Genomic DNA, 23,844 nt, shown 5'->3' on the forward strand with positions numbered 1-23,844 from the left:
CACCTCCATCCTGTTCTGGGGTTGAAGGAAGAAGAAATATCTTAATGACCTCACATCTTTTTATTTTCCTATCATCTTCTCAAAGACCCCCACATATATCGAAAGTAGTAGGTGGGCCTTTGACCTTTTACAAAATTTGCAAATTGTGAACTAAGAGAGTGTTTTGCAAACTTTGATAGTTTACATACTAGCTTCGTGCTTTTTGCTATAGTCTCATACAGCCTAGAACATCATTTACTTAGTAATGGTCTTTGCACTGACTTCCCTTTCTAAAAAACACACTTACTTAAAAATAAAACTTCTTATTCCCATCATAAATGCAGTTATTAAATGCCTCTAGCAATATCATAATGCAAGGCTACCAAGGACACTGGTGTGGCAAAGCAGTGGTCGTGGATTCAGGTCCAGCAAGTCCTCCATACCATTTCAATCCATTGGCCCTGCCCTTTCCTGAACAATATACAGTTAATAATGGCACTATTTAGTGCCATTAGTCATAAATATAAGGTAGCCATACCAACACATGTAACGAAAAAAACATGTTATAAAAGTCTTGTGAGATAAAGTTGCTTAGCAAAGGTTGCACAAATGTAACTACATGAGAGAGCCCCAATGAAACTGAAAGAGTGACTACTTAGGCAACTCACAGAATCTTGAGAAATAACACATTGTTGCTAATTTAAACACTTTGTTTTGGAGTGGTTTGTTACCCATTAAGGCAAGCTCAATCATTCAAAGATAGCTCTCCCCAAACCTTTATATGGGTTGGGTATGGTGGCTCATGCCTGTAATCCCAACACTTTGGGAAGCCAAGACAGGTGGGTCGCTTGAGCCAGGATTTGAGGACCAGCCTGGGCAACATGGCAAAACCCCATCTCTACTGAAAGTACAATAATTACCCAGGGGTGGTGGCAAGCGCTTGTAGTCCTAGCTACTTGAGAGGCTGAATTGGGAGGATAGCTTGAACCCAGGAAGTGGAGGTTGTAGTGAGCCGAGATTGCACCACTGCACTCTAGCAGGGGCGACAGAGCAAAACTCTGTCTCGAAAAAATCCACAAAAAGCAAAACAAAACAAAAAACCCAAACAAAAGCCCTTTATATGCATACAGATTACCTGTGGAGCTTGTTAAAAGACACATCATTCCAAAGGTGCTTTCCAAGTCCAAGAGGGCACCAAAACTGTTGGCCTGGCGACCACACTTTGAGTGGTAAAATTTGGAGTACACGAGTTTTATACTGACTACTTTTTGGTTATTGTATTTGTTTGCTAGCGCTGCCACAACAAGGTACCACAGACGGGGTGGCTTTAAACAATAGGAATTTATTTTCTCACAATTCTGGAAACTAGAAGTTTGAGAGTTACATGTCATCAGGACCCATTTCTTCTGAGATCTCTGCTTGGCTTGCAGATGGCTGTCTTCTCTGTCTTCACATGATCTTCCCTCTGTGTGTCTGGGATCTAATCTCCTCTTCTCCTAAGAACCTCAGCCACATTGAATTAGGGTCCACCCTCAAGGACCTCATTTAACCTTAATTACCTCTTTAAAACCCCTTCCTCCAAATACAGTAACGCTCTGTGGTACCAGGTGTTAGGACTTCAATATGTAAATTACGGGAGAACAAAATTCAATCCATAACAACTATTTTTAAAAGTTTAAAGAGGAAATAATGGCATCTGACCTGGAACTTTAAAATTGACTTGAATTTTGTTGCAGCCAAGAAGGATGACGTTTATTTTTATTTTAGGGCACTGAGGAGACTATGTGCGCTCAAGCTGTTCAACTCAAGGAGCATGTTCATTTTACAAATAGAATGGGTGGGAAGCAACATAACCCAGCTCACAGGATACTATACTGAGCACTTTGATTTTTATTTTTTCTTTTGAGAGTGCTTCAGAATCGCCAGATATGCAAAACCCATCCCTTCCCCCATCCCACACACTCTGGGAATTAAATTTCCCAACAGGAGAAACAGTTTCTGCTTATCAAGAAAGAGTGTGATTGGCCTGCACGACCTCAGAGTCTGTCCTTCTTCATCTGTAGCACTAAACTGATCCTCTGTTCCTAGAGTGTTCCCGAGCAGCTTGCGTTTTTCCAGTCAAAGACTGCAAATGCTGGAACATCCCCCCGCTGAAATCTATGTAAGCCACAGCACTGTTGTATCCAGGGAAGCGAACAAAAAGGCATCTCCTGCCCGTGCTTTTCTCTTAGGCTGATAATAAATAATAATACATGGTATTGATGTAGCACCTTTCTCAAAGGAGCTCAAAGTGCTTTCCAGACATTACCTCACAACATCCTTGTGATTCTAACCTGAGAAGTGGCTCCTAAAAGTGCAGCGCTCCTCAATCACCACAAGAAATCTAGAAACCAGCAGGTAATATATATTCTTTTAAGGATAAAAGCGGGACTACTTAAATACCACTGAGGAGCTTTTTACTTTTTTCAGAGTGCTTAGGTAATACAGGCAATAAGCATTTTTGACTGGATGATTACGTGTACTTTGGACATCACACATACCAGTATGAGAGAGTAAAAGGATGAATGTGCTCCACAAACCTGACTCCTACAGCCAGGCACTTTGACAAACTAGCCAGTAGACTACATACTTCCTATGTAGCCTTTCAGACATTTAAAAGAGATCCTACAGAAATATCACATCCATTATGGCCAGCAGCAATGATGACAATAGAAGAATGTGTTAGCCACAAAATCACTGCTGCTGAACATTACCTGTGTCAACCCTTTCCTACCTTTGGGCTTTGGAAAACACATACTTTCATGCTCAGGTCATAAACCGTTCTCTCATCTTCTGATTTCAAGTCTCACTAAAGGTGAGGCTTTATTTATTTGAAGTTGGATCCAATTTTGTCCGAGAGAGCAGCAATCCCTCCTCCAGTCCAGTCATGGAAAAAAGCCTGAGAGAGGTGGAGTCACACAAACCCAGGTGGGAATCTCAGTTGTTCCTTACAAACCATGTGACTTCAGACAGGTCGTTTTACTCCTCTAAGTCTCTATTTCTCATCAATTAAGTAGAAATAATAATGCCTACTTCGGGGAGGGTAGTAAGGGTATTAACTAAATCACACGTGTAGAGAACTCAGTGTCATCCCTGGCATATTTTCAAGTCTTTAATGAGCATACACTAATCATACAGTAATAATCACAATAACTGCTATCCCCCACTTTCTCCATGGTATTAGAGATATGTGGAGGAAAAGCAGAAGAATATTGTGAGAGAATCTGGGAGTCCTCAAACTCTGAACTTCAGATTCCCAGATCCCAAAATAAGGGGCATCACTTGGGCCCACATCCCTCATAATAGTTGTATTAATCTATTCTCACACTGTGATAAAGAAATACCTGAAACTGGGTAATTTATAAAAGAAAAGGGTTTAATTGGCTCATGGTTCCACAGGCTGTACAGAAAGCGTGGCTGTGAGGTCTCAGGAAACTTACAATCATGGTAGAAGGTGAAGGGGGAGAAGACATGTCTTACATGGCCGGCACAGGAGGAAGAGAGACAATGGGGAGGTGCTACATACTTTTTTTTTTTTTTTTTGATTTGGAGTCTCGCTCTGTCACCAGACTGGAGTGCAGTGGCACCATCTTGGCTCACTGCAACCTCTGCCTCCCGGGTTCAAGCAATTCTCCTGCCTCATTCTCTCGAGTAGCTGGGACTACAAGCACGCACCACCATGCCCAGCTAATTTTTGTATTTTTAGTACAGATGGGATTTCACCATGTTGGCCAGGATGGTCTCGATCTCTTGACCTCGTGATCCACCCACCTCAGCCTCCCAGAGTGCTGGGATTACAGGTGTGAGCCACTGCGCCCAGCCGCTACACACTTTTAAACCACCAGATCTTGCCATAACTCATTCACTATCATTAGAACAGTATCAAAAGGTAAATCCACATCCATGTTCCAATCACCTCCTACCAGGCCCCACCTCTAACATTGGGAATTACAATTTAACATGAGTTTGGGTAGGGACACAGACCCAAACCATACCAATGACTAAGAGAATTTTGTTTTGTTTTGTAACATGCTGAAAAAATATTCTCAACACTCTTCCACTGGAGTTTTACACAAGGCAATGCAGTAACATACAGTTTAGAGAATTAGAAGTGGTAAGTGCCATTTGGGGCAAAATTTTATTTTGAAATATAATTGCAGAGAAAAATGACTAAACTTTCCATGTTAATTTAACATAAGAACCCCTTTTTAGCCACTGATTCTGATCAATTGAGAACTTGAGTTCCTGTTTAATCTGATAAGCTGAGCAAGGTATTTTTCTATTTCAGGGTCATATTTGTTCTAAATAATGGAAAGTTGCCTGTATAATAATACATACATATCCAAGTTAGGAACTATAATTTTCTCTGTCTTGAAAACCCTTGATGCTATTTACATTCTGAATTAAACTGAACGCTGTATATTGATTTTAATATGTTAAGATGAAATTCAATTTCATGACTACTGCTAACATCACAGAGCATGTAGGATCAATGTGTTGCTGATTTTCTGCTTACTACCAATATCTCCCCAAGGGTTTGATGCAAGATTTACAAGAATATTGTTTCTGAAGATGTGTGCATAAATATGCTATCAAATAAGCTATAATGCATTGCACATTAGGCAGTGAATGATTTGTTTGCTGCATTTTAATCAGCCTTGTGTAAATGCTGATATATCCTTTGGAGAGTTCACTGCTGTCAGTCCACCTAGTGGAGCTCAATTCCTGTCCTTGGGAGCACAACTGGCAGGAGAGGTCTCCCTGTGGTTGCTCTTAGAATCTACCCTTCCCAAAAGGAAGGAAGTGCATTTTAGCTAAGACAGAGCTATGAGTGCTCAGAATGTGACTGCTGAGATGCCAGAAGGTACCAGAAAGCACAATCACCTGCCACAGAATGACATTTTGGTAAACGATGGACCACATATACATTGGTAGTCCCATAAGAGTATAAGGGAGCTGAAAAATTCCTATCACCTAATGATATCTCAATGATCCTGACCTGTGCAGGCCTAGGCTAATGTATGTGTTTGTGTCTTCATTTTTAACAAAAATATTTAAAAGTAAAAGTAAATTTTAAAACATTTAAATTAGAACAAAGCTTATAGAATAAGGATATTGAGAGAAAATATTTTTGTACAACTGTACAATGTGTTTCAAGCTGTGTTGTTACAAAAGTGTCAAAAAGTTTCAGAAACTAAAAGTTTCTAAAGTCAAAAAAGTTACAGTAAACTAAGGTTTTTTTTTTTTTTTGAGACGGAGTCTCGCTCTGTCGCCCGGGCTGGAGTGCAGTGGCCGGATCTCAGCTCACTGCAAGCTCCGCCTCCCGGGAGTAAACTAAGGTTTTAAACTTACTGTTGAAGAAAGAAAAATATTTCATTATAAATCTAGTGTGGCCTGTCTTCAGTGTTGATAAAGTCATAGTAGCATCCAGCAATGTCCTAGGCCTTCACATTCACTCACCTGTCACTCATTAAGTCACCTAGAGCAACTTCTAGTCCTGCAAGCTCCATTAATGTTAAGTGCCTTACACAGGGGTGCCATTTTTATCTTTCATATCATATTTTTACTATACCTTTTCTATGTTTAGATATGTTTAGATACACAAATACTTACCATTATACTACAATTGCCTACAGTACTCAGTATATTGACATGTTGTACAGGTCTGTAGCTTAGCAGCAACAGGGCATACCATGTAGCCTAGGTCCGCAGCTTAGAAGCAATAGTCCATACCATGTAGCCTAGGTATATGGTGGATTACACTATATTTCTAGGTTTGTATTAGTGTGCTCTATGATGTTCATACAATGATGAAATTGTGTAACAAGACATTTTTCAGAACATATCCCCGTTGTCAACTGACACATGACTGAATATGTGTGTGTGCATTGATCTAACTCCATAAAGTCTTCCTTTAACAACAGAGGAGGTATTCTAATGCAATTTGGGCTTGGAGTTGATTGCACTGGGGGCCAGTTCAGGTTATGTCATTTATCAGCTGTGTGATGTTGGGCTAATTCCTTAACCTATCTGTGACTCAGTATCTTCATCTGAATAATGGGAAGAATGAAAACAAGTACCTTGTAAAATTGTGAAGATTGAATGAGATAATACACTTTAAGCTCTCCTCCACAGTACTCGGCATTGAGGAAGAGCTCAATAAACGGTAGCTATTATTATTAGATAAAACTCATATCCCAGTCATTTAAACACAATTTTTATTGAATTCTCATTATGAGCAAGACACTGTATAGACACTTAGGGGAATGCAAGTATTAATACAACACATTCCCTGTTTTGAGGGGCTTACATTCCAGTTGGGTAGATGGATACATAAATAACTATAATCAATAATAAAACACGATGAAGTGCCAAAGAGAGGTCTAATAAAACACTGTCAGAGTCAACAAAGCAAATAGATTACTGTCTGCCAGGAAGATCAGGAAAGCGCTCTTGAGAAAGAATTCCACTGGTTTTTGAATCTTGAAGAAAGAATGGAATTTTAATGTACAGAGAGTTGGCACCGCAGAGGCATAAAGACAAGGAAGCAAAAATATGAGACAGAGATGTCCAGCAGCTCTGGTTGCTGGAAGGTGTATGTGGCAATTTAATGGAAAAGAAGTTTGGAAAGTAGATTGGAGGAAGATAATATAAGAGCGCTGAAGGCCAAGCTCAAGGGTTTAATCTTTATTTGGTATGAAATGGTGAGTCTGGCTGCAGCACCTATGCCCTTGACCATTAGTCACAGGTTCTGCTGCTTCAGAAGATGAGAGTAGAGTGAGGGGGATCGGTGAGGCAGCCATCATCGGAGGGCAGCTGAGACTGAACAAGGCCTGAAGTATAAAACGATCAAAGGAGAATCGTGGTGCAGGGAGACAACCATGAGGACTATGAAAAGGGTGGCATTGACAGGACTAAGGAATTACTTTCATTTCACATGACAAGAAAATGAGAACGAGAATTCCAATGCAGCGGACCTTGTCTCTGGAGGGAAGACAATTCAGGGCATTCCTGGGCTAAGGCAGCACAGCACTGAGGGATCCAAGAGCACAAATGTCGTCTGACAGATCCTTGGGTGACTTTGTGCAGTATTAGTTTATCCATCTAAAAAGTAAAGATCTGTAGGGTGATTTTAGATTAAATGAAATAGACAATGTTTTCAGAAGTGGCTGGGACAAAGGAGGCACTCAACGAACATTAATTTCCTTTCTTGCTGAAAAGGTCAGTGAGCGTAGAAGAGAGGAGGAGAAAGGATGGAGACTGGAGGGAAAAGATGCTAGTACAGAGAGTTAACCTCTCGTCCTCTGGCCAAAGTTGCTCTGTTTTTAGAAACTCCACAGGGGACTTGAAGAGAAGTGAGAGTTAAGAAGCAGAGACCGAGGCTGGAGTTGGCTCCACGCACATCTCTGTCTCCATCTGCAAGGCAAGGCTGGTTAGAAAGGGAGAGAGAAAGGAAGATGTTTGAAGAGAAAGGGAAGTTTCTTTGGCCCTGTGATGGGGCGGACATTCTGCCAGGGCTCAACGTGAAGGCATGCTAAATAGGGGATGATCCTTCTGTGCAAAGTTCCTTCACAAACCACCAGTCAGCATCTGGGAGATGTCTTTGACCACATGCTAAAATGTGACTTTGTGACTGATCTGGACTATAAAGTTAAAATGTAGAAAAGGACCAATAGATTTTAAACCCACTTGAGAGAGGTCATGGAGCCTCATTCCATAAGGCAGGGGGTAACAGGGGTCTTTCCTTAATAGACTTTGCTGCTCAACCTGTTGGCCGTTTTAATGACTGGATTCAGAAAGCTGAAGTACGCACCAGGAAAAACGGTCACAGAACTGATGAGATTCGATCAATTCTATAGCCAGATTCCCAGGGAAATGAGACAACTTGCAAAAGATCTGAACCTACAGACAATTCCTCAAACTGCTAAATTGACTAATCTCAGGAGATAAGACAACAAGAGACACCATTGCTCAAAACCAGGGGAGATTATGAGCTTTCTGAAAAAGGCAAAACAGGGGAAAAAAATCCCTTAGGGAAAATTCTGAATAAAGCTTATAGAGAACAACTTACTTTACTGAACAAAAGGTCCTAACTGCTGATCATCTCACAAAGACACCTCAGAAACATTGAACAAGGCTTCAGGAGGCATCTGAATGTCCTGGAGAGACTACACAGAAATTTTTTTAATGCCTAAAACAGTAGGCCTATAAAACAGCAGAAATGTTTTACAACAACCACTTCAGACACCTCTACTAGATGTACCCTTCATCCCCATCCCCAACCCTTGCCCATAAACATCCCTGGTTTACCACATTCTAGGGACCACACATCTTTCTTCTTGACTGCTGCCTCCTGGTCAACCTGGATTATGTAGACAAGTTTTGGTCCTAAGATCTGAAACTCTTGTCTTCCACTGATGACTTGGGCTCACCATCAAAGAAGCAGTTCTCGAAGCATAGTCCGTGGAACCCAGGCCCCTGAGATCCTTTCCTGAGACCCATAAGCTCTTTCATCTTCCAACTATGTATCCATATGAAGCAAGATGTTCTTTTCACACTTCAGTCAAAAGGACATCTTCCAAGCCACGTGCGGTGGTGCACACCTACAGTGAGTCCCAGCTATTCAGAAAGCTGAGGCAGCAGGATCGCTTGAGCCCAGGAGTTCAACTCCAACCTGGGCAACACAGCAAGACTTTATTTATAAAAAACGAACAAAAGGACATCTTGCAACACACTGAACATAGACACAGATATGGAAATCCAACAGTCATTTGTAAAGCTAGACATTTTTCAACGACTGGCAAAAAATGTAAAACAAGGCTGTTCTTTACAAATTTTTTTGGAAAATACATTTACTTAAAAAAAAAAATTTATGCTACCACGTAATGAATTAATTGTGTTATATTTAAGTGAATTAAAATATTTTTTAAATTCTCAGTTTTAATTGAAAATGTGGCTAATGTCAATAGAAATAACCCATCCAAACCATCCAAAAACCAAAACAAAACAAAAGCTCTTTTGGGTCCTCAATAATTCTTGAGAGTGATAAGGGATCCTCAGAAAGTTTGAGATATTCTATCCTAGAAGGATGTCATCTGTTTTGCTTTCCATATTGGCTAAGATTTCATCTTAGCTAAGAGATTAAGATTCTTCAGACACTCATGCTACAAAAACTGACATTTGGGGTTTGTAAGGAGATCCTCATATTGGTAACGGGACTCCCAAAATTGACTCTCTTTTAGCAAATAAATACAGTACTACTCTCTATATTCTTAACGACTTTTACAAAGAAATTAAGGATGGGCACCGTGGCTCACATCTGTAATCCTAGCAGTTTGGGAGGCTGAGGCAGGAGGATTGCTTGAGCCCAGGAGTTCCAGACCAGCCTGGACAACATAATGAAAAATCATCTCTACAAAAAATACCTAAATTATCCAGGCGTGGTGTTGCACACCTATAGTCCCAGCTACTTGGGAGGCTGACTGGGGAGGATCAATTAAGTTCAGGAGGTCAAGGCTGTAGTGAGCCATGATAACTGCAGCCTCTGCACTCTGGTTGGAGGGGGTTGGACCATGGAGGTGGGATTTCCCCCTTGCTGTTCTCATGACTGAACTTGTGACTGAGTTCTCACGAGATCTGGTTGCCTGAAAGTGTGTAGTACTTTCTCTCTCTCTCTCTCTCTTTCTCTCTCTCTCTTTCTTTCTCTCTCTCTCTCTCTCTCTCTCTCTCTCTCTCTCTCTCTCTCTCCTGCCACTGTGTGAAGATGTACTTGCTTCTCATTCACCCTTCCACCATGGTTGTAAGTTTCCTGAGGCCTCCCAGGCCATGCCACAGCCTGTGGAACTGAGAGTCAATTAAACCTCTTTTCTTTATTAAAAATTACCCAATCTCAGATAGTTCTACATAGCAGTGTAAGAATGGACTAATAGACTAGTCTTGTCTGATCTAACTTATTTCAGAAGCTTAGTAGCTACAGTGAAGTAACTACCAAGCTAACATATTATTGCTTCTTAGAGCAGGGATTCCCAAAATGCCTATTATTAAGCCTCTACCCAGATCTTATGATGTAGAATCCTCAGTATAGAATTCCCAGTGTAAATCTATGAAACCTGATTTTTTTAAAAATATGGAGTCTCCCTCTGTAGCCCAGGCTGAAGTGCAGTGGCGAGATCTCAGCTCATTACAACCTCCGCCTCCTGGGTTCAAGTGATTCTCCTGCCTCAGCCTCCCAAGTAGCTGGGATAACATGTGCTCACCATCACGCTTGGCCAATTTTTGTATTTTTAGTAGAGACAGGGTTTCACCATGTTGGCCAAGCTGGTCTTAAACTCCTGACCTCAAATGATCTGCCTGCCTTGGCCTCCCAAAGTGCTGGGACTATAGGCGTGAGTCACCACTCTCAGTCAGAAACCTGAATTTGTAATAAAGACCCCAAGTGGTATAATGTGCAGCTGAGTTTGGGAACCAAGAGTATTTTGCCTCAGTCAGAGCTCTCAAATTTACCTATCCTATCCATCTCTTTTCTTCCTTACAAAAGCAGCAGCCTTATAAACTTCTACATTCTTACTTCCAGTTTTCCATTCTTACTTTCTCATTTAAGCTTCTAGAATATTTTTTATATATTAGAGAGAGTTGTATTGCTGCAGTTTTTACTAATTTTCTATTGGATTCCTTTTCTCCCACTGAAAAACTATCCTTGCATTTTGTTTCTATGGGAGTCAGATCATTTTGTCAGAAAACAATAATAATTTAAACAGATAAATAATGAAATACCAGCAATAGGATAAACATGGGTGTGGTCATCACTACAAGAAATTTTTTTAAAAAAAGGAAAGGAGGTAGACAAAGTTTCAGCACTTCCAGAGCTGGCATAAGTGACAAAGTTGGATGGGAAGAGGTGGACCAATGAATACTCAACTCTAAATGCTTCCCAGGAAATTCCCATCCCTTTGGGGAGTAAAGGGGAGATAGACTTATGTTTGATGCAGATGTGGACTATTTCAAGAATAAACCCTGGCTCCCTTGGAGCCTGGGACTTGTAAGTGAGATTAGACTAAAGACAGTACTGGGTGTTTTCCGTTCATTCTTTTTGTTATGTTATGTTTGTTTGTTTTTAATAGCGGACAGGTCCTTATGAGAGAAATAGGGGAGAGCAAAGCAGAACAAGCATCCATAAATGTCCCAGGGTAGATGAGTCATCTTCAAAAGCCTGGGTACAATGGTGGTAATAAAGGCCTTTGATTTGTTTTAAATTATTTATACTTGGCTCATTTTTTAAGTAGGCATCTAATTTATAATAGAACCAGAGACTTGAGAAGGAGACCATCCATTCCTCTTTCCCTGTCAGCGTGGGGCTGTTTCCTGCAGAACATTTCAGAGTGCTTCGTCTTGCAGACACTCTGTCTAAGCCTGTTCCACGGGAGCCTAATGGAGGAGTGGTGCTTGATCAACGTGCAGAGCCAAAAGAGCAGTAGCAGTATTAAGAGTGCAAGTAGGCAGAATCCCAAAGATAGGACTTCACTGCTCACTCTGAAAGACAACCTCACATTTGTATTGACTTGCTCTAGGAAAGTATTTCCTGAGACCCTTTCTAAAGTTCCCCCTTGCTCCTCCTTATGCTATTACTAGTAGCTGGGGCTTTCGGCTGTCGTTGATGAAGAGGTGGGGATGCCTCATTTCTAAGTGCTCCTGGAAAGTGCTGACTTGGCAACCCTGGACACAGAGCGTTTTAAATATCCCCAGAAGAGACAGAACCTATGCAATAGCAGCAGGAGTTTTCCACAAAGGCTTGCCAAGAGACTTCCAGCTTGATTTGTAAAGCTTACTTTTTTACTTTAAGTTGTAGGGCCAGGAGAGGTGATTTGAATTGGAAGGTGTGATGGTACAACTAGGTGAATCCAAATTAATTTCTCATGAACCAAAGAAAACCCAGAAATGATTATCTTGATTGCCTGATGCCTCATTTGACTTCTTTTAGTAGCTCTCTGCTGACTGCTGCCAAACACTCATGGGATTTTTGAAAATACCATCAGGTTAAGGCTTGATGTTTTTAACATCTTCAATTAGACCTAAAATGTATGAATGTGAATTGTGGACATGCCTTTAGTAAGAAGCCAAAAAATTATTTTAAAAACAATCATGTAATACCTACCCCTCCTTTCTCACCTCCCACATCCATGAGGAGGACAGGGGAGAGCTAGCTACTGAAGACTGTCCATGGTTTATTACAAAAAAAATCTTTGAGACAAAGAAGAATTGAACATGACAGGAAATGGATTTAATCACATTGAATTGCTTTGAAACTGCCTTCTGGAAAATTCTGATTCTTCAGTTTTATTCCAATCTCTCCACAACTTGAAACAAGCTTTCTGCTAGGAATAGTAGTATTACATTAAAAATATAAACAATTATTAGAAATATATAGTCTTAGAAACCATTAAATTTGTTCCTTAAGCAGGTTTATTACTTTTCTGCATACTTGCATAAAAAATGTCTTCTACCCATTTGACATAAAATAGCCAGGATCAGATTTATTCATCTTATCAATATCATTATTTTGTACTGTCAGGTATTTAGAATATTATCTGGGTTGCAGGTATAGTTTTTCAAAAAGCTGACTTTCCCCTCCCCCGCCAACCAACTCACCAATGTTGAGCAATTATTTTGTTGGTTGAGAAATAAGCTTAGTCTTATATCAAAGGCTCTGCTGCACCTATAGTGATTTAGAATTCAAATGTGGCTAATTTATTAAACAACCACGTTTCACTGTTTACAGCAGGAATCAGGTACTTAATACTCCACTCAGAACACCATCTCTTTGCTTAGGTCTTTTGCTTTCAGAAACATCTCTAGCTACTGCTAATAAACATTTCCTTTCTTTCAGCCCCTGAAAGCTCAGTCACAAGGGCACAGTATCACAATGTTTGGATTTTGTGTTGGAGAACCACAGACCTGGTCAGAATGCAGCCGCCTGCATTTTGGTTGGTTGAGAGGGCTCTTAGTGACTGACGAGTGGTGCAGCTTATGAGCACTCCAGATTTTCCACCCATTAAATCTACAAGAGTAGCAAACCAGGCCCAGGAGACACTGATTGGAAAGCAAAAGTAGAAGAGAGAAAGAATGAGTGCAGTATAATCTGGTGTAGGACACGTGCCTCATGAGTGAAAGATGAGTTTTGTAATTGGTTCTAAACAAAATGAGAGGCACAGAGCACGTTCAAAGAGGGAAAGAAAGAGGAAGCTGGGGGATTTCTAAAATAGTTTTATTTTAACAGACAGTCACACTCAGAAAGGTTGAAAGGTGGGAAAAGGAAAGGGCTTGGCAGGAAGATACGGTGAAGGATAGGAGGGTGCATGCGAGTGGGTGATTTAGCCATGTAAATCTCAACGCTCTAGGGCTTTGAGCAAGTCAAATTGTCCAGCCCTCTGGATGCTAGCCTAGAAAACAGGGACCTTAAAGAGTTCACAAGGAGCAAGAAAGGAAATCTGTGACAGTTGTTGACAAACTAAAAACACACTTTCAGTCATCATCATTGTCATCATCGCTCTCTTACCCTTTCTCTTTTTATAATTTTACCTCTTTTTCTTGATTATTTCTTTTCAATTAAGGTGGAATTTTTTATACAGAACTCTATGTCAGCCTTGGAAATTGTTTCTTTCTTTCCTCAATTGGTACGTGAGTCCGGCTTTTCTTGATCAGTCCATCACCCACCTGGGGCCAGACACATGACCTCTTGTATCTGAAAGAGTTCAGAAACACAATTTCATGTTATTAAATTTACTAAGAAGAAATCACTTTCCATATTTATATTCACCTCTATACACAAGTTTGGAACCTAGCACTTTTCTAAAGAAGAAAGAGGAAGAGGAAGAGAAAGAGGATGAAGAGGATGAGAAGAAGCAAAAGTAAAAGCCAATATTTGTGAGACTTTATGATGAATGTTAATGTCATTTCAATAAATAGGCTGATAGCTCATAAAGAGTCATCTATGCAAAAGTACCTGGGTTCATATTCGGCTTTCAGCCTCAGAAAACACAGGAACCAGGGTAGTGGTAAACAGAAATCCGGTGACGAGTGCATAGACAGTCTCCTGCAGATGCCAATATCAGAATCATTCTGCTCCAACCACTTTTTCTTATGTATCACTTTGTTCAAAAATAAAATACAATCCCCAAAAAGATGAAGTGTAGCCAGTTTGGACCATGGACTTGCCCCTCGGCTAAAGGGCAGGAATGGAAGATGAGGCGCAAGGGCACTATCAGTTGAATCAGGATGACCAAGATGCAGTGAGGGTGAGTTTTGATTTCACATTGAAGAACAACAGACCTGGTCAGAACATAGCCACCTGCATTTTGGTTGGCTGAGAGGGCTCTTAGTGACTGACAAGTGATGCAGTTTATGAGCACTCCAGATTTTCCACCCAGTAAATCAACATGAATAGCAAACCAGGCCCAGGAGACATTGATTAGAAAGCAAAAGTAGAAGAGAGAAAGAGTGTGTGCAATCTGGTGTAGGACACGTGTCTCATGTCCTACACATAAGAAAATACGGTGCTGTTATCAAGAGAAAGAAGAAGAAAAGAGAGAGAGACAGAGAGAATTGAGACAGTAGATACTGAGCCACCAAAATTCACAAATCTCTACCACATGAAAGACCTCCACGTCTGAACTCAACTTGTTGTTCTGTTTTATTAAAAAATAGAACAGATTTGTTTTATTTCCCAGTTAATTTCTGTTGAGATCTAACATATCTAAAATGCAGTGGGAATCTTATCTACCTTGTTCCGGCTTATGCCTAAGATTACATAAGCTTTTGTCAGCCACTTTTCATTACATATTCATAGGAGTGCAAAGTCAGAGGAAACCCCTAAGACTTCCATAGGATTGGTGTTTAAGTCAGGTCTTACTAGCATCCTTATATGTATGCAGCTGATTTCTTTTAACTCAAATGTAGAAATGTACATTTATACCTATTAAGTTACATCATTAGTTTCAATCGAACAGAACCTTTTCAAAATCTTCATCCTGTCATTTAATAATTTGGCCACTCCTGCAAGCATGGAGTAATTGTATGTAGATTTATGAGCTTCTGCATAGAGTGGTGGTTTAGAGAGGACTGGGAAGGCAAACAGCCTTTACTTGCATCCACACTTCTGCCATTACTGGCTGTGCAAACATCAACAAGCTTCTTAGCCCTGTATCTCAGTTTTAGCCTCTATAAATTGAGGATAATACTATCTCTCTTGTACAGTCTGTTTTTGAGAAGATTAGATAATTTTATTCATGTAAAAAGCTAATGGCAATTAATAATTGTTAGTTAATATATCATGTATGTGTATCAAAGTCAGTGATAAAAACGTATAGAATAGAATCCCTTTCTTCCACGTGGAACACTATCTGCATATTGCTGAAAATTATTGACTATCTCCTCTGCTGTGTAAACTCAAATCTAAAAACAGTATCAATATTTAGCCATCTTTTCCCACATCTCTTTAATAGGATATTGCTCTGTGTACTTTCTGGCATTGTATCCAGGGCAAACTGAAAGGGCTGCTTGTAGCCACAAGTAGCTTGGATACAGTTAGAAGACTCTGCTTCCAATTCTTGCCCTTCAACTCTTAGCTGAGTGGTCATAGACCAGTCATTTAACCTCTGTGCCTCTCCTTTTTCTTATCTGAAAAAAAAAAATAGAAAGGTTGGATCATTTTTGACTTCTTTTAAAGTCCACGTTACTTTTTAAATCTGGCCTACAACTCTTTCATGTCCAACTCTAGCCCATGATAACCTAAAATTCCCGAGGCTGTGTGTTCCTGAGTAATAGCCCCTTCTGGTCTTTGGATTTTTGCCATTATGTGGTTCACCTGTATATTCCACTGGTCCTCATGTGGGCATTGTGACTAAGTGATTCTCACTGAGGAATTTACACTCTCCCCACAGCACTTAGAGCAGCGGTGTTAGGGAACCAACCCTGCTTGTGAACCTCTCACATGGAAATCAGATTCCTAAACTCTGCTCCAGATTGGATGAACCAGTATTTCTGAGGAGGGATCTAGGAATGGATAATTTAATAAACTCCCCAGGTGATTCTCATGTACATCAGAGTTGAAGAGCCACTAACCTTGTTGGATGAATGCATTCTCTGCTTATGAAGAGGAAGCCTGCCAGATGTGTGTTAGGAATTGAACATGGTCGCTTTTCTTTTTATGTCTGCTTGCGTCCACAAAGCCACAGAAAGTTTATAATGCACAAATATCCATTCACTGCTCAGATGCTTCGTCTGTGATATTTTCTGCAGAGGCACTCAAACTACAGAGTCTACTTTTATAAATTAGCACTGGAAAACACTTTCAAAAATAGTTAAGAGATGAACTTACCCATTAGGGATTTCCTAAGTCACTTCTGCATTAGAAGATAGATTATCTTTCTCCCTCTGGCTCCTAATAATACATTAGAGACCCCACAGCTAAAGCAAGGCCATTTTCCCAAAACCTCAGGCAAAATGCTCACAGGGCAATACAAAACAGTAAGTCTTGGCTGAGCAAGGTGGCTCATGCCTGTAATCCCAGCACTTTGAGAGGATGAGGTGGGAGGAATGGTTGAGCCCAGGTGTTCAAGACCAGCCTGGGCAACATGGCAAGACTCCATCTCTACAAAAATAAATAAATAAATAAGTTAGATGTGGTGACATATGCCTGTGGTCCCGGCTACTTGAGAGGCTGAAGTGAGAGTACCACTTGAGCCTAGGAGTCTGAGACTAAAGTGAGCCATGATCGCACCACTGCACTCCAGTCTGGGCAACACAGCAAGACCCCATCTAAATAAACAGCAGGTCTCTAACATACAGTACAAACACATTATCAAAAGCTATGAGTTTTAAAACTGGTTCTACCTATTCAAGCCTTTTTTCCTCCACTCTGATTATTATTACCCTTATTTCACAGTCCACACTTGCATATCATGAAGGGGTACTAAGTATACTGGTAAACAGCTTTCAAGTACTACAACGGCTAAGTGCTACTGTTCTTTTGAGCCTGTTTTGCAGAGTGATGCCATACTTTCAATGCTATCAAAATGACTTTTCTAGTGAGATTGAATTCCATTTAAAAATTAGCTTAGTAAAATTTCATGAGCTTCTCCAAGGGTTAAGAGAGAAAAGAATATTTATATAGGTCGCTTCTTTTTTATTTTTATTTTTTGAATTGGGGGTCTTCCTCTGTTGCCCAGGCTGGAATACAGTGACACAATAGCTTACTGCAGCCTCAAACACTGGGCTCCAAGTGATCCTCCCACCTCAACCTCCTGAATAGCTGGTACTACAGGCGTGTACCACCAGGCCTGGCTAATCTCTGTGTGTGTGTGTGTGTGTGTGTGTGTGTGTGTGTGGTGGAGTCTTGTTATGTTGCCCAGCTGGTCTCGAACTCCTAGGCTCAAGTGATTCTCCTGCCTTGGCCTCCCAAAGTGCTAGGATTACAGGCCAGGCATAACCCACCATACCCAGCCTATTAGTTACTTCTTATTTCAGTTTTTTCCTTGCCTAAGTTTAAGAAGGCTGGGTAAGAAGCAATGAAAGAAGTCTGAACTCGGGACACCTCCTTTTATTTATTTTTTAAATCATGTTGATTAACGTTTACCAACACTGCAAAGTTCTTGACTGTCTTTTCTCAAGGCAAATTGTGTGTTCCCTTCTCTACCGAAAAGGTATTTCTTTGCCAGCGTGTAGTCATGTCACTGAAAAAAAAAAACAAAAAAGATTTTTAGGACATTTGCATAATGGAATTTTTACTCTATATGTTGATTGGTGCAGACAGTTAAAATAATTGGAGGAATTGCCCAGTGTTAATTATTCATTATGATTTTAGAAAAATGTTTAGTTTTATTGCTTTCAAGTAGAGGTAATAGCTATATTTAACACTGGGGCATACTTTAATTAATAGATGTTAGATTTTCACGTCTCTCTCTCTCTTCTTAAAGCTGTTTATATTCCTAAAAAGGTTTTAAATATTACTCTCTGATCCTGTTTATACTATCAATTTTCTCATCAAATATTTCATTCATTGTTAATATGAAGATAAATTTAACTCCACATATAAGTTCCAAATAACTGGAAGAAATTTTTGAGATAAATTTTGGAAATTTCTGAGACTTACACTCTGCCTTAGGATAAAGATTCTCACAACAAATTACTATGTAAAGTGTGTCAAAATATATAGATTTAGTCTTAAAAAGTTCAGAGGTAGAAAGAAATGTAGAAATACACTAAATGGATTGTTCCTTCACAAATGAGTAAAAAGAAACTCAGTGAATCTGAATATACAAAGTATAATCATCGGGTTCCCAGTGGCAAGGTCCCACCCGAAACTAGGGAGATGTGTTGCCTAACTCCAAGGGTGAGCAGCTCCAGGCCTAGTAGAAGTCAAAGATTCAAATATGTGTCATCCAGCTCTGCTTCTCTCTGGGCATTTCTCAGGCTGCCTTTCTCGGTGTTGCCTTTACGTGGCAAAGATGAAGACCAGCAGCTACCAATTTAGATTATCATTTCAATTCATAAACCCAATGGAAAGCAAGTGCCAGTTTCCTGATAGTCCCAGCAAAGTCCCAGGGAAGTCGTTAATTAGACTAAATTAGCATGAAGGTCATTCATCTTTAAGCCAATCCCTGTGGACAAAGAGATAAGATACTAACTCATATCGTATAGATTCACAGCTCAGTAAGGCATATGTATGACTGGGGGAAGCCAGCAGCTCCCAAGACAAAAAAGTGCTGTGCAGATAAAAACCAAGGAGTACTCACTACCCACAGCCACATGATGAGATCATGGCCATCAACAATGCAGCTAGAGTCCTTGGCTCCTAGTCTAGTGTTTCTTTCCATAAGGTTAGTTTTTGGTTTGCTTTCTTTTGCTTCGATTTGAGAGTCCATTTCATTACTGTTTCTTTTTGGCAAAATGTAGGGATGGGAGCGGAGATAAATCTTAATGTCATCTAGTACCTGGCAATATTTCTTATTTTTATTTCAAAAGAGTACATCTGCATCTCTCTCTGAGCCCTGAATAAATATGTGCCTTTTTGTTGATGGAATTCCTCGTTGGAGAGATGTTCAAGAGATTCTTAATGTCTATTTTTTCATTTTCCAACATATGGTCCAACATGTGGTCAAAGAAAGGCTGAGAGTGTCTGGTTCCCTCACTCTGGCCAGCTGCCCAAAGTAGGGGGTGGAGACACTGATATATGTCCCAAGTGACCCAAACCTTGAGAACCTTTTAACTTTTCTTCCAAGAGCCTCATACAAAAGAATCCACATTTACCCTAAATGGCCCATTTGAAAAGGGCCACCTCCGTGATCCTGCTGGTTTTCCCTGAGGCTGGCACACAATCTACTCACTAAGAGTAAAAGGGAATAAGTGCACTCCATCAGCCTTCTTCCCTTTTCTATCAAATGTAAGTGGTGTTATAATATTGATATGATCAAGACTAATGAGCCATTAATTCTAATTCAAAAAAAATGAGGTAACTGAACATGATCTTTTACAGCGCATTGATCTGATACACCAGATGAAGGCAAGGTTACATTTCCTCTTGGAAATATGCCTGTTCTTCACAAGCAATTTTAAAATGCTCCCCATATGGATGTGCTCTTCTGTGTGCCAAAAATAAATCTAATAGGAGGAGACAAATATAACGTCTAAGGAGAAAATATGTCCACCTTTTAATGTGTCTTCCTTCTTCTACTTCCAAGGCTCAGGTCTGGTGGCAAGTTACTTTGTGGGTCACCAAAGTTTGCTTGTGGGGGGGCACTAATCTCTTAATAAATGCAAGTATATGCAAAGGTCAGAAAATGTGGACATGTGTTATCTCTTCCCTCATACATGCAATAGTGAACACTGAGAGAATTGAATTTTAATTAATGGTCATAAGTACCATTTTGGGGGCAAACATTGCATGCATGTCATTTAGGGTGGAGCTGACCATAAAGACATTTTATTCATTTTTATTTATGTTTAAGAGGAAATTTACTCTACCAACTTGAGGCCAGAAAAGAGACTTGGGAATACTTTTCAGATTACTGAAGTTCAATTTAAGATTTGAGGCACATTTTTCATAAGACAGTTTGTTCTTTCTTTGAAGGAACTAGTCAGCAATACATATTGTTTTTCAAAAACAATTCTATATTCTTAGAAACAAACAAGAAACAAAATATAGGACATCATTTTGGAGATACTGGTTCTAGTGACTAAGACAAGTAGAATGCTGAATGCTAAGCTCATAAAAACTAGTTTAAGTGACAGTCACATTCTGTAGTTTAGGGCATTTTGATGAAACTACTTTTGCACATATTTAAATAACAAATTGAATAGGTGCACACTAAATTATGTCTGCCAAAAATTCCTATGTTGAAGTCTTAACCCCCAGTACCTCAGAATGTGACTCTTTGGAGACAGGGCCTTTAAAGAGGTAATTGAGATAAAATGAGGTCATTAGGGTAGGCCCTAATACAATATGGCTCTAATACTAATGCTCTTGTGAAAAGAACATTAGTCATATTGTATGACTAATTCAGATACAGATTAAGACACAGACATGCTCAGAGGGAAGACCATGAGACAACACAGAGAGAAGGCAGCCATCTACAAACCAAGGAGAGAATGCTCAGAAAAAACCAACCCTACTGACACCTTAATTTTGGACTTCTAACCTCCAGATCTATGAGAAAATATATTTCTGTTATGTAAACCACCTAGTCTGTGGTAGTTTGTTGTGGCATTAACATGTGTACCTACAGGACACCCTTTAATAGGGCCCTCAATTATTTAGTGATTATTTTCAGAAAATAAGCATAATATTTTAAAAGAACCAAAAATTAATTATACCAAGAATACAGTGATCAGAGCTATCCCTCAGAAAGAAAGAATCCAGTCTTCAAACACTAATTCTACTTTTGGGGACAAAGAGTCAGTTAAACTATCCAATGGAAATGAATCATGCATGAACGTTTGAAAGGAGATTTTAGAGAACCAAAACATGTCAGTAATTTGGATATGTATCATAAACAAATGTTGGAAAAATCTAATTAAAAGCAAAATCTCCCAGTTCATAAATCCTCTCTACAAAGATAGTACAGAAAGAAAACAGTTTTATTATTGAATATGCATTAAAGCAGAATGTAATGTTCACCACAGGCAATCCACTAAGAGACTGCAAAGACAGAACGAAATGTCCCCTTCTATGTAGCCACCCAGATAAAAACCCATTGCATGCGTGTTGTCAAGATAAACAATAACTAGTCCTCAAGTAATAGAACTTGACAGCACCATTTGTCACACATAACTTGTTCTAACTTTACCTGATAATTAAAGTGGCCATCTGAGTTAGCTAATTGACTTTATCCAGAGGAAAAAGGAACTTCTCATATCTTTATGGCAGAGGGTAGTTTTGTAACTTGGAGTAAGATGTCCCATTCACCTCCAAGTTAGGATTCTACCCTTCCACAGAAACGGGTAGGGGTACCATCTCCCTTGATGTTCACGTTTTAAAGAGATGGCTCCCAGGTCCCTGAGAAAGACATTCTCAGGTCAAAAAGCTAACAATATGCCAATATAGTCTTCAAAATGATTTATACACATTTCAAACAGAGGAGAAAGTATGGACAATTACAAGTTTTCTAAAGTAAATGCTCAAAGAAAATGGAAAAGAGGGAAATCTTTTCTCTTATTTTTCAACAGGGAGAATTAAGCCTCTTATCTTTAATTTGAATTTGTCCTTACATTATCATTTTACAATTAAAACAGAAATAACTCATGTGTTCGCTGACTCCTAGAAAGCACAATTTTTAATGCATTGAAATATTCAAACCCATAATTTAAAAATCCACGGGTGTGACTACCATCTTCCAAGCCTAATAAAACTTGGACTTGGGGACTCCATAATTGACAGGGCCCAGAAAGCAACTTCAAAGCCAAAACAGACATGTTACAGCAGAACTGTCTTTACTCCTAGATTCCACGAATTCAAAAATGTTCTATTAACAACATAGTAGAAGAGATGTCCTGGCTCCACGGAACGTTGTTGAATACAAGTTATAGGAAAACATTGTTTCACACCAAGCTCCTGCGCTAGGCCTCAATAGAACAGATTATAGGTCAAAATGGAGTCACCTATGCCAAAGTTCTATATCACCAAACCTAAATTAAATTTTTGTCTGACCTTCAGAAAAATCAGGAGAGAGAGGTAACAGCCAATTTCCCAAACAGATCAGTTTCAGTCTTCAATGGGCATGATAATGAAGTTTCCTCTCTTTTAATCTATAACCTGGAGTAATCTGACATTAACCAATCAGTTATTTTTCTATTATTCTGTCTCCCTGTCCCCACCTTACAAGGAAAGTAACTTTGAAATGACTGATCCACTTTTTGTTTATTTCTGCTTTCTTCAGGCCTTCTTTGTCTATAAAGCCAGTCTCTACTGGTCAACTCACTGGAACACTTACTCTTATTTCATAGAATAGAATTCTGGAATCACAATAAAGCCAATTGAGATTTTTAAACAATTTGTTGTAATTTTGTCCTCTGACATTGTGTGTGTGTGTATGTGTGTGTGTGTGTATATATATATATATATATACATATATATATATATATATCTTATTCCATCATTTAGGTGATTCCTCCAAATACTTAGATGTGTCCCAATCACTTATGATCTTTTTTTTTTTTTATCCTGGTGTTATTTATTCATGCTGTTTCAGGAATTAGTGAATACTGTCATCTGATACTAAAGCCACAGACTAGTTCAAGAAAAGTGGTTGGAAAAAAAAAAAAAAGAAAAGTGGTTGAAATACAAACGAATCAACCAAGAGGAAAGGAGAGGCTCACAAGCCAGAGACTCCAGAATCTTCCTAGATACATCCTAGAAAGTAAGACATGAAGACACACTCCTCATCTGTTCTCCATGCCTTCCGCATGACCTGGTATTCTCTTGGCAATCTCATCTAGTCTGATAGCTTTAAACACCACCCATGTGCGACCAATGCCCAAATGCACATCCCTAGGACAGATCTCTCCCCAAACTCCAGAATTCTATATCCAGTGACTTACTGGATACCTCCACTTGGACACTTCATCCTTCACATGCCCAAAACTGAACTCTTGATCATCCCCGCAAACTGTTCCACTTTTAGCCTTTACAATCTCAGTCAATGGCAATATCCAACTTCTAATTTTTTTTTTTTTTTTTTTTTTTTTTTTTGAGACGGAGTCTTGCTCTGTCGCCCGGGCTGGAGTGCACTGGCCGGATCTCAGCTCACTGCAAGCTCCGCCTCCCGGGTTTACCGCCATTCTCCTGCCTCAGCCTCCTGAGTAGCTGGGACTACAGGCGCCCGCCACCTCGCCCGGCTAGTTTTTTGTATTTTTTTAGTAGAGACGGGGTTTCACAGTGTTAGCCAGGATGGTCTCGATCTCCTGACCTCGTGATCCGCCCATCTCGGCCTCCCAAAGTGCTGGGATTACAGGCTTGAGCCACCGCGCCCGGCCCAACTTCTAATTGTTTAAGCCAGAAACTTTAGAATACTTTTTGACTCCTATCTTTCTTTTACATGAAGACATTATTCAAGCAAGTCCAGACTCCGACCACATCTTAATACAGTTACCATAAAATCCAAGCCACCTCTCCCTCTCCTGAGACATTTCAGTAATATCCTAAACAACAAGTGTTATGTCCTGCCTTTCCTTGGCCCTCTGTCAATGAAAAGAGTCAAACTCTAAAATATTTAAGGAGGTTTATTCTGAGCCAAATATGAGTAACCAAGGCCCATGACATAACCCCAGGAGGTCCTG

The sequence above is a fragment of the Trachypithecus francoisi genome, unplaced genomic scaffold (assembly GCF_009764315.1).
Source record: "Trachypithecus francoisi isolate TF-2019V2 unplaced genomic scaffold, Tfra_2.0 Lachesis_group18, whole genome shotgun sequence".
In the NCBI taxonomy this organism is placed as follows: Eukaryota; Metazoa; Chordata; class Mammalia; order Primates; family Cercopithecidae; genus Trachypithecus; species Trachypithecus francoisi.